The following is a 12,239-nucleotide window of genomic DNA, read 5'->3' as shown; positions in this document are numbered from 1 at the left end:
ATCGCCCTGCTCAGACACGCAGCGTTCGGGACTTCCAGAGCAGTGAACATCAGTCACACGAGTCGATAGTTTTTGATCATCAGTCTCACACCAGGCACCCATTTTTAGCCAGTGCATAGGAAACACGGGTCACGACGTGCATATGGCACAGCTGTGCAGTGCACTAAATGGGTCACTCGTTTTAACCTGATTCCGACACACACCCCAGTGTGTTGCCTCAAACCTATCGAGATAAGCCGTAGCGGCTGGTGGCAGATACAAAGAGTGAGCGCGTTATTAACGAAAGACTGAGGTCCAACGACTGCCCAGTTCACGCTGGAGGCCGCCCTAGACAGATCTGCCCGCACTGACCCTTCATCAGCGGTATATCGCCCCGCCGCTCCAGGCGGATCTGCCCGCACTGACCCTTCATCAGCGGTATATCGCCCCGCCGCTCCAGGCGGATCTGCCCGCACTGACCCTTCATCAGCGGTATATCACCCCGCCGCTCCAGGCGGATCTGCCCGCACTGACCCTTCATCAGCGGTATATCACCCCGCCGCTCCAGGCGGATCTGCCCGCACTGACCCTTCATCAGCGGTATACCGCCCCGCCGCTCCAGGCGGATCTGCCCGCACTGACCCTTCATCAGCGGTATATCACCCCGCCGCTCCAGGCGGATCTGCCCGCACTGACCCTTCATCAGCGGTATATCGCCCCGCCGCTCCAGGCGGATCTGCCCGCACTGACCCTTCATCAGCGGTATACCGCCCCGCCGCTCCAGGCGGATCTGCCCGCACTGACAATTCATCAGCGGTATATCACCCCCGCCGCTCCAGGCGGATCTGCCCGCACTGACCCTTCATCAGCGGTATATCGCCCCGCCGCTCCAGGCGGATCTGCCCGCACTGACCCTTCATCAGCGGTATATCGCCCCGCCGCTCCAGGCGGATCTGCCCGCACTGACCCTTCATCAGCGGTATATCGCCCCGCCGCTCCAGGCGGATCTGCCCGCACTGACCCTTCATCAGCGGTATACCGCCCCGCCGCTCCAGGCGGATCTGCCCGCACTGACAATTCATCAGCGGTATATCACCCCGCCGCTCCAGGCGGATCTGCCCGCACTGACCCTTCATCAGCGGTATATCACCCCGCCACTCCCGACGGATATGCCCGCACTGACCCTTCATCAGCGGTATATCGCCCCGCCGCTCCAGGCGGATCTGCGTCTCCATCACCAGCGAGTCCAGGCGGCTGTTGAAGAACTCCCAGGAGAGGATGCCGCGCGCCGGCAGCAGGTGGAACAGCTGCAGCACCGTCTTCAGCACCAACGGACGGTCCACGATCACCGTGTCAAACTGCGTCTCCAGACACATGCAGATGGTCTGACGGCATAACAACGACAAAACATCAGCTGGTGGATCAGGTCACTGTTTCAAACCACGCCTTAAGTGTCATACCGGTGGTATTGCGGTATGACGGTATTGCGGTACTGCGGTATCACCCCATCTGCTGATAGCAGTGCGTGTCACCCCACACGTACACGATCCAGTGACAAACACGACATATTAGACCAGGTGGCACCTAATACTGGCCATAATCACAATGCCACGTGAACAGCAAGGAAATCATAAGCGAGACAAAAAAGACAACAACAACAAGAAACAAACAAACAAAAACAAACAAAAGAACAGGTCGGATGATCCATACATGGGCAGGAAACAGCAATTCGTAGATGCTTTGAACCACGCAATAGACATGAAAACTTCATTGGCAGCAAGAACAACAAACAAAAAACAAACTCTAAGCTCACTAAAACGATACTTGTTAAAGCCTCCATCATGTTACTGTCTCGATTTCTTGGCAGAGACAGGGACGCCCGCCTTGCCCTGAAGAGCCAGCCAGGTCAGCTTGGGCGCAGGCGTAGTGTCCTCGCCCGGCCGGCCGGCCCGGACCGTTACCCGTATGCCGCCGTCCGGGATCGTCTCCATGTAGAGCTGGACCTTCTGCGCCACGGCGGCCGACAAGTCGTCCACGGCGTGGATCAGGTACGAGAAGACGTGCGCCAGCGGCGCCTGGATGCTGGCGCCGCACTGGCGCACCATGGGCGGCTCCAGGAAACGCGCCAGCACGGTGGCGCGCTCCACTGGCGGCGCCAGGCGGGCGCGCGGTCAGCTCAGTCCACGCTCACAGCAGATACGGGTCATGTGGCCAGGCTGAGAGGGCTGGCGGCAGGCGCCCACCGACAGCGACGCTCAAGCCGGCCCTGGAGCCAGACATGAACACCAGATCCCAGCGAGCTCGCGACAATCCCACAAGATAACTGCACAAGTCCGAATGTAGCATCCAGGATTTAGGCCGCCACCTGTGGCAACGCTAACCAGAGACAGACCCGCGGTCCGCTGCAGAGTGAGCCCCCCCCCCCCTCCTCCCGCGCGCGTGGGTCATCTGCGGAGACAGACCAGCGGTCCGCTGCAGAGCGAGCCCTCTCCCCCGCGCGAGAGTCACCTGCGGTGAAGCGGACCTTCCAGTCGTCGCTGTGGAACTCGTTGCCGACGATCTGCCAGAAGACGTCGGCGCCGCACGGTAGTGTGATGGCATGTAGCAGCACGGGCACGGCGATCTCCGGGACCTGCGAGTACTCGGCCTGCAGCAGGTCCCACAGTCTGCGGCGCACGGACCGCCCGTCACGCGACGCGCCCAGGTCGGGGCGGTCGGTGGGACCCGCTCGGCGGTCGGTGGGACCTGCGCGGCGGTTAGTGACACCCGCCCGGCGGTCGGTGACACCCGCCCGGCGGTCGGTGGGACCTGCGCGGCGGTCGGTGGGACCTGCGCAGCGGTCGGTGGCACCCGCCCGGCAGTCGGTGACACCCGCCCGGCGGCCGCGGGAAAGAGCAGACGTAGCCGGGACGGCAGCGGCGGACGGCGGAACAACGAGGTGAGCGTGCGCACGCAGAGCACTGTGTGAAATGTGCGCAGCGTAGCGGCGCAAGAAGATACAGTGCATACACAGAGCACAATTTGAAAGTTGAAACCACAGACATGCACTAAAAAACATGCAGCCACAACACATGCATATGCAAACTCCATGATTCGAAAATAAAACCGACACATATTGGTGAAGCAATAATAGTTAAACTTAACTAAACGTAGCAAAGCCACATCAAGAGACGGGAATGTCAACGAGAGGCAAAGAAGGCAGATCAAAAGGCGCCGACACATTTCAACAACCAAAAACAAGCGTATCTAAGCACATCAACCAATTGCACAGGCTGGCACGGAACTAAGCACACGACGGAGAAGCGTGCTCACATGCCATGCTCAGTGGTGACACACATCCATGCCCGAACTTAAACGATAGCAATTAAATCGAACGCATGAGCTGAAACCCCAAGAGTGCTGGATTCAAGTGCATCAACATTTGCCTGTCCATGAACATCACACATAATCACACATATCGCGTATCACGTTCGCATAATCGACCATGATGAGCCCTGTACGTTAAGATTTGGTCGCTGACTTTTACAATAATATTTTCACTGAATGTTGTTGTCAAGAAATGTTGATGTCATGTAAAAACTGTGACTTGCTGTTTCAAAAATGAGAAACATGAGAACAAAAACAAGAAAAACGTGAGAAATCGAGTATGATCATCGGCATGCAATTCTGAATTCACGTCCGCTATTGTTTCAATAAAGGCATGTTGCCGAATATCAACTAATCTATTTCTCCATTCTCCTGGCTTTTTCCGAGGAATAAGGCTATTACTACGTTCTCATCTATGTAAATAATGTTTCTCGCGAATGCACTGAACAACTTAAAAGCCAAACGATATAAAGTTTCAATAATCCAAAGACAAACATCCCTTTCTCGGTTCGCTAGATTGGTCGCCTCGAATAACTTGATCTACACCAGCGCATGTCAGCCGGTCGAGTCCCTGCAGTCAGGCAGACAAATCCTTGCAGTCAGCCGGTCAAGTCCCTGCAGTCAGGCAGACAAGTATCTACAGTCAGGCAGGCAAGTCCCTGCAGTCAGGCAGGCAAGTCCCTGCTGCAACTGGCTGCAGCAGGGACTTCAGCATTGAGTGAGACACGCCCCCGCGGCGAGCAAGCAGACGTCTGATTACTGTTTGATGACGAGGTTCTCCTGGCACCAGATGTGGAAGCCGCGGTGGTCCCGCGCCGCCCGCTGCAGGCAGTCGGCGTGCAGCACCAGTAGGCGCAGGCAGGACAGCAGGTGCGACGTCACGTCCTGGTCGTCGCACTCCTTGACGCGCTGTTGCGGGCGCGGCAGCACGTCAGCTGCGCTGTCGCGCACTAGCGTGGGAGGACGCGCCAGCAGACGCCCGGGACCGGGCAGCGGGGATGTACGGCTGGGGCCTGGCCACCGCAGCCTGGTCAAGCACTGGCCGGACCGGACCGGTGCTGGTCTGGCCCCGTACGGCACAGAGAACGGGCGCACCAGACACGTTACGACAAATGTATCCACCGCGCAGAGAAAGGACGCGAGCAAATGATGGAAATGTAAGGGAATCATGTGTAAGGTCCCGTCCAGACGAAGAGGAGAGTGACCGACAACAAACGAGACGAGTGAAGAGGAGAAAACAAACGAAAGAAAGATAAACAGTAATGAAAGACCGTGGGAAAACGCAAACAGAAGAAGGGAGATACACAAAGCGAAAGAGCGTGGGACGGTGAGAGAATGAAAATTTAAAGGCGAAGGCAAAGATCAGCGAGTTGGAGAGTACGAAACTGAATAGAAAGCCAGATGAGAGCAAGAATGAGGGAGTGGGAAAACAAGAGAATGGGACAAAGGAACACAGGGGCGACGGCGGGAGTGACACTTACATTGAGCAGTCCGTAGAGCAGCTGGAGATCGGGCGGCAGCTCGTCGACGGTGAAGCGGAACCGTCCGTGCGAAGTGGTCCAGAAGTTGTCGCCCTCCTCGATGGTGGGCACCAGCACGGGCTGGTCGTTCTCGCCCACGAGCCGGGCCGCCACCACCTTCACCTTGGCCACCGCTGCCGGCACACGGACCGCGGCCGGTTTCAGCGCAAACCGACGCACTGGACCAGCGGTGTACAGCGCCCAAGTGTGGGTGTAAACCGGGCCGGGTGGAGACCCTGGCCGTGTGTTTGTGTGTGTGTGGGGGGGGGGGGGGATGGGGTCAGATGAGGTGCAGCAGAGGCGCGGCTGGAAGCGTACGACTTCTGAAGGTCCATGGCTTTATCGTCTATAAAACGGAAACGAATGGTGCCGTCGATGTTGCCCCGTTCCAAACACGCCGAGAATGGTACGACATGCATGTTCCCCCCAAATGTGCTGACGTAACTCGGCAAACCGCCTCCTCCCCCACCCCCCTACCGATCAGACGGAGTGGGAAAGTGGATCATCCACATCGAAATATTCACATGTAAACCACAAACATGTTGGCAGCAACTCATTTGGGCAATGGCGCCTTGGTCACTTCTGCACGGTCGGACGCACACCAGCTTTCATCTCCCTGGTCCATGACTCCACTGTTCCTCAGAACACGATGAGAACTGGCCAACCGCTGAACCTGCAGTGTGTGTGGTTGGGTGAGTGGTGGGGGGAGGGAGGAGAGGGGAGGGCGGGGCGCTGCACTGACCGATGTCGTCCTCGGAGATGGTGACCGCCTTGGCTACAGCGCGCATCACCTTCTCAGCCGGCATGCTGGCCGCCACATCCATCTCCGTCACAGTCTCCGTAGCCATCATCACCTGGCGGCGTGGGTCCGGCTCTGTCAGTGTCGCGGCCCCGCACCGCGGCGGCGCGACGGCGTCCTCCGCGGTCGCCGCTGCTGCAGGTCAGGCCGATCTGATGAGCTTTCGTGGCTTCAGTCTCTCCCGTCTTTATGCACGATTGTCACACAATTCCAGCTGTTGGTGGTATTAATCACACAAAAATGCGTAGTTTGCACATTCTCTGGATGTGACAATCTGCCCAATATGCGTTTATGCTAAGAAATCAAACGACTTTTCCACACGCAGACAGGCCAGGATCTGAGCCGGTTTCTTGAGCAGACAGCGACCGTACCCGATCCTGCAATCCCCGCGTACCTGCGACTGCTGTCCCATCTGCGGCGCTTCCACGGGCACCACGTGCTCCTCGGGCGCCGTGGCCGGCTTCTCCTGAACGTGCGGCGGCGGCTCCTCCTGCTGGGCCGGCGGCGGTGACTCCATGCCCGGCTCGGCCTCCTCCACCAGCTGAGCGGCAGGGCGGCGTCAGCGGTGCTGAGACAGCACTGGTGACGCCGCCGCGGACAGAGGTGGGACAGTGCGCGGGGCGGGACCCTCTGACGCGCCGGTCGGATCGGCACAGACGTCGCCGCGGATGGAGGTGGGACACTGCGCGGGGGATCCTCTGACGCGCCGGTCGGAACGGCACTGACGCCGCCGTGGACGGAGGTAGGACACTGCGCGGGGCGGGACCCTCTGACGCGCCGGTCGGACCGACACGGCTCCTGTCCAGCTGTGTTACAACATCACGACGCAACACGCACATCCCCGTGTTGGATAGTTACTACTGCGACAGTTACGATGAGCATCTGGACATGACCAGAAGCGGGCGCTAGCACCGCTCTGTACAGCGTCTGGCTGCGCTGCTGGACGAGCGGCGTCGGCGCGTCTGTCGCCGGGCACCTCTCCCCCCGGCCCGGACCTCGCCTCACCTCGACCGGCTTGACCATCTCTTGGGGGCAGATATAAGAGAGCAGCTCGCCGGCCAGCTGGTACAGCTCCAGCAAGCGCCTCGCACGCGTCGCACTGATCCACGCGCACCGGCTCGTCCTTGCCGTTCTCGCGGTACGTCTGTGGGCGGTGGTGTCAGATGGACGATTCGGCAAGGCCCGGGCGGAGGACGGTGCGGCGGTCACGGAGGTGACTGTGGCGGCGGGCCTGACTCGGCAGGTCCCGGGCGGAGGACGGTGCGGCGGTCACGGAGGTGACTGTGGGGCCGGGGCTGGCTCGGCAGGTCCCGGGCGGAGGACAGGGTGTGTGGCGGGTCACGGAGGTGACTGTGGGGCCGGGGTTGGCTCGGCAGGTCCCGGGCGGAGGACAGGGTGTGGCGCGTCACGGAGGTGACTGTGGCGGCGGGCCTGACTCGGCAGGTCCCGGGCGGAGGACGGTGCGGCGGTCACGGAGGTGACTGTGGGGGCGGGGCCGGCCCGGCAGGTACCGGGCGGAGGACAGGGTGTGGCGGTCACGGAGGTGACTGGGGGCGGGGCCGGCCCGGCAGGTACCGGGCAGAGGACGGTGTGGCGGTCACGGAGGTGACTGTGGGGCCGGGGCTGGCCCGGCCAGGTACCGGGAGGAGGACAGAGTGTGGCGGGTCACGGAGGTGACTGTGGGGCCAGGGCTGGCTCGGCAGGTCCCGGGCGGAGGACAGGGTGTGGCGGTCACGGAGGTGATGTGGGGCCGGGGCTGGCTCGGCAGGTCCCGGGCGGAGACAGGGTGTGGCGGTCACGGAGGTGACTGTGGAGGCGAGGCTGGTTCGGCATGTTCCGGGCGGAGGACGGAGTGCAGTTGGTCACGGTCAGCGGTCAAAGGTTGACTGTGGGGGCGGGGCTGGGCAGCAGACGACATGGCACAGAAAGTCAGGCGGGTCAGCCATACAGTGTGTTCAAAACAGGAACACTTCGCCCACGAAGGCAACATAACAAACTTCACAATGAGCCTCCAGGCCGGAGTGCAAACGCAGTCTTGTTCCCATCCCAGTCCTACGCCTCCTCCGATGGGCGCCATCTCTGCGCCAGTGGCCACGCCGCGCCGTGCAGTCCTCGGCCCGGTTCGGCCAGGGCCGGTCTGCAGCTGAGGACGCCCAGCGACCGGCGTCTGTCGGCGGCAGGCACTCACCTCGAACACCGGCATGTCGTCCGGGTCACAGGTGTGGCGGCCCTCGGTGGGCGAGGACAGCATGGCCTTCAGCAGCACCACCGCCTGCTGCGACAGGCTGTTCTGCACGCCCTGGCTCCGCTGGATGTCCTGGATCTCCATCTGAAGGGTAAAATGGACCGCCTGGTTGGAAAGTAAGAAACAGCAAACGACTTCGGGCCAGCAACAATATACTGACATTTGGAGCTAGTAATATATATATATATATATATATATATATATATATATATATCTATATCTATATATATATATATATATATATATATATATATATATATATATATATAAATGCATATATACTAAAAACAAGTCATCAAAATTCACGTAAACATATTTATGCAACGTTGGCACAAACTAGTGGGCAAAGTCCCTGATGTCACGCGAGTCGGCCAACAGCCTCGATGACATCACCTGTTTGAGCAGCACGTCCAGCATAAGCACGAAGCAGGGCACCACCAAGTCGGCCGTGTCCACGGTATCCAGCGGCGCCTCCTCCTCGGGCATGCCGTCCTCCCCCGACAGGGGGCGACGCGGCCCGGGACTCGCTCTGCACCACCGGACCTGCCAGGTCCAAGGCCGGGTCAGCGCCAACACGGGCGACCCTCTCCAGACATGGGCGAGGGGCGAGGGGCGAGGAAGTGAGGGGAATGGAATGAGGGATGAGGGGCGTGGGGCAAGGAGTGAGGGAAATGGGGTGAGGGATGAGTGGCGTGGAGCGAGGAGTGAGGGGAAAATGGGACAAGGGGCGAGGGGGGTGGGACGAGGAGTGAGGGGAATGGAATGAGAGGTGAGGGGCGAGAGGCGAGGGACGAGGGGAATGGGGTGAGGGATTGAGGGGCATGGGGCGAGGAGTGAGGGAAATGGGACGAAGGGCGAGGGGGTGGGACGAGGAGTGAAGGAAATGGATTGAGGGGTGAGAGGGCGAGGGGCGAGGAGTGAGGGAAATGGGACGAGGGGGTGAGAGGACTGGGACGACGGGTGAGGGGCGAGGGGCACAGGGCGAAGGGCGAAGGGCGAGGGGCGAGGAGTGAGGGGAATGGGACGACGGGTAGGGGGCGAGGGGCGAGGGAGGCAGGACTCGCTCTGCACAACGGAACCTGCCAAGTCAAGTCTGGGTCAGGGGACAATTCATGCATGACGCATGCGGGATGAAAACAGGTTTACGACGGCTTTATGGCAGGTAGACTGTCAACTTAACCTTATGACAGTCCCAAATATAGCACAATTTCTGGAGTTATTTTCCGCACAGCTGCAGGCTGCACGTGCCACAGCCGTCAAGCAGGCACAGCGATCTGGAGGTCCTCAACGGCCAGCGTACCGAGGTCCGGTGTTGACCTGGGAGCGGATGGAGCTGACTTTGCGGCAGGCTGGGTCCGTCACGCGACACATGCAGACAGCGCACGCCGCTGCCGCAGCATCTTGTGCAGGATCGGTAGCGGGGATTGCGATGTTCACCATCGACAGATCTGTCGGAGCGGGGCGGGTCCGGTCAGTTCACCATCGACAGGATCTGTCGGAGCGGGGCGGATCCGGTCAGTTCACCCCTGAACAGGATCTGTCGGAGCGGGGCGGATCCGGTCAGTTCACCCCTGACAGGATCTGTCGGAGCGGGGCGGATCCGGTCAGTTCACCCCTGACAGGATCTGTCGGAGCGGGGGCGGGTCCGGTCAGTTCACCATCGACGGATTGTCGTACAGATCGTGGAGGGTCGGATCCGGTCAGTTCACCCCCTGGACAGATCTAGTACGGATCGGGGCGGATCCTGTCAGTTCACCCCTGACAGGATCTGTCGGAGCGGGGCGGGGTCCGGTCAGTTCACCCCTGCACGGATCTGTCGGAAGACGGGCGGGTTTCACGGTCCGTTCACCATCGACAGGATCTGTCGGAGCGGGCGGTATCCGGTCAGTTCCCCCCTGACAGGATCTGTCGGAGAGGGGCGGATCCGGTCAGTTCACCCCTGACAGGACTCTGGTCGGAGATGCGGGGTGGAATCCGGTCAGTTCACCCCTGCACAGGAATCTGCCGGAGCGGGGCGGGTCCGCGTCAGTTCACCCTCGACAGGATCTGTACGGAAGCGGGGCGGATTCCGGTCAGTTCAACCCCTGACAGGATCTGTCGGAGTGGGGCGGATCCGGTCAGTTCACCCCTGACAGGATCTGTCGGAGCGGGGCGGGTCCGGTCAGTCACCATCAACAGGATCTGTCGGAGCGGGGCGGATCCGGTCAGTTCACCCCTGACAGGATCTGTCGGAGCGGGGCGGGTCCGGTCAGTTCACCCCCGACAGGATCTGTCGGAGCGGGGCGGGTCCGGTCAGTTCACCCCCGACAGGATCTGTCGGAGCGGGGCGGGGTCCGGTCAGTTCACCATCGACAGGATTGTCGGAGCGGGGCGGGTTCCGGTCAGTTCACCTCTGGCAGGATCTGTCGGAGCGGGGGCGGATCCGGTCAGTTCACCCCTGACAGGATCTGTCGGAGCGGGGCGGGTCCGGTCAGTTCACCCCCGACAGAATCTGTCGGAGCGGGGCGGGTCCGGTCAGCTTCACCCCCGACAGGATCTGTCGGAGCGGGGCGGGTCCGGTCAGTTCACCATCGACAAGATCTGTCGGAGCGGGGCGGGTCCGGTCAGTTCACCATCAGCAGGATCTGTCGGAGCGGGGCGGGTCCGGTCAGTTCACCATCGACAGGATCTGTCGGAGCGGGGCGGGTCCGGTCAGTTCACCATCGACAGGATCTGTCGGAGCGGGGCGGGTCCGGTCAGTTCACCCCCGACAGGATCTGTCGTAGCGGGGCGGGTCCGGTCAGCTCACCCCGACAGGATCTGTCGGAGCGGGGCAGGTCCGGTCAGTTCACCATCGACAGGATTTGTCGGAGCGGGGCGGGTCCGGTCAGTTCACCTCTGGCAGGATCTGTCAGAGCGGGGCGGGTCCGGTTAGCGGGCGGCCGGCTCGACCAGCACACGCCGCAAGCGTCAAGCAACCCGGGTCCTACGACCTTACTGGATAAAAGGAGAGCTGGTGCTGTGTGAATGTTAGATGGCTTCGGTGACGACGCAAATGGTCGCTAATGTGATGTGCAGAGGACCCACGGATCGTATAGAAGAGGGTGCTGCGCATGTATGATAAGACTGCCACCAACACAACACGGCTTTTGATGTAGCTTTGTCTGTTTTATTTTCATTTTGAAACCGACCATTTTGTATCGGGCTTCGAGTCGATGTGAATACATCAACGGTCTGTGTAGATATGTTTCCTGGCACCTGCTCCTGCACGCGCTCGAGTGGACCTGCTCTCCAGCGCCGTGCGGCTGCGGGGGCGCGGTGCCGTACCTGCCAGGCGAACGCCTGCTCCTGCACGCGCTCGAGTGGACCTGCACTCCAGCGCCGTGCGGCTCCGGTGGCGTGGTGCCGTACCTGCAGCCAGGCGAGCGCCTGCTCCTGCACGCGTGGCGCGCTCGAGTGGAACCGCACCGACACAAACTGGTACATTTGGTCGGCGTCGAAGCCGAGCGGAGACATATCCGGGTCCAGCAGCTTGCTGCAAACATAACATGCATGTAGTAGGGTCACAAGCGACGCCACTGGCGACCGTGTGTTACATACCGCAGTTAACTGTATCATGTTTTCGAAAATCGTTTGTTGCACGCTGCAAGTGACGCAGTAAAACAACCTCCAGGAATTGTAAGGAAACACCTCACAGCTTTTAACCAAACCACGTATGACTTTTAACAGGGTGCTAAAGCACCGCAATGGGGCTAAAACACTGGGACAAAAGCAGGGGGACAAAAGCACTGAGACAAAGGCATGGAGACCAACACACAAGACAAGGGACCTCGAGTATCGAACAGGGTCATCCCTGTTAGGGACCATGGATTGGGTCCAGGGACACTTAAATTGCGCGCACAAACCAGTAGCACGGAACACTAAGAGCTATCGCTCGCCGGCGCCGTAACAACAGGGCGATGTCCTCTGCGAGCCGTCGAACCGCGCCGGCGCGAGGCCGGGCAGTCGCTGACCTGAGAATGATCTTGAGCTCGGGCAGCTCGTCCTCGGGCACGTCCTGCAGGATGGCCTCCAGCCAGTTGGGCATGATGTGGTTCCATAAGTCGGCACTGATGATGTCGTACGGCACCAGGCAGAACAGCCTGTGGAAGCCCTCCTGGATGTGCTGCGTCTTCGACACCAGGCCGTCCCTGCGGGCCGGCGGTTATCGGTGTCGGTCAGGCCGCAAGCCACCGAAGCGGACGAGACAGCACCGAGGCTTAACGTCCTAGACGTGCATGCTGCGAGAATATGTTCGCTTAACAACGACCGCTATAAGCTCAATCGAGATCATCTAGAAGCCATATAACAA

General features: G+C 60.4%; 1 pseudogene; it reads right to left on the bottom strand.

Moving 5' to 3' along the window:
- The window catches only part of LOC119108513 (protein unc-79 homolog), a 51,750-nt pseudogene that overhangs the window by 20,211 nt on the left and 19,300 nt on the right, over positions 1 to 12,239 (bottom strand).

This window comes from Pollicipes pollicipes, unplaced genomic scaffold (assembly GCF_011947565.3).
Source record: "Pollicipes pollicipes isolate AB1234 unplaced genomic scaffold, Ppol_2.1 Scaffold_2555;HRSCAF=2994_pilon_pilon_pilon, whole genome shotgun sequence".
Classification (NCBI taxonomy): Eukaryota; Metazoa; Arthropoda; class Thecostraca; order Pollicipedomorpha; family Pollicipedidae; genus Pollicipes; species Pollicipes pollicipes.
Note: the sequence above shows the minus strand (reverse complement) of the source record. Positions and strands in the feature narration are given on the sequence as shown.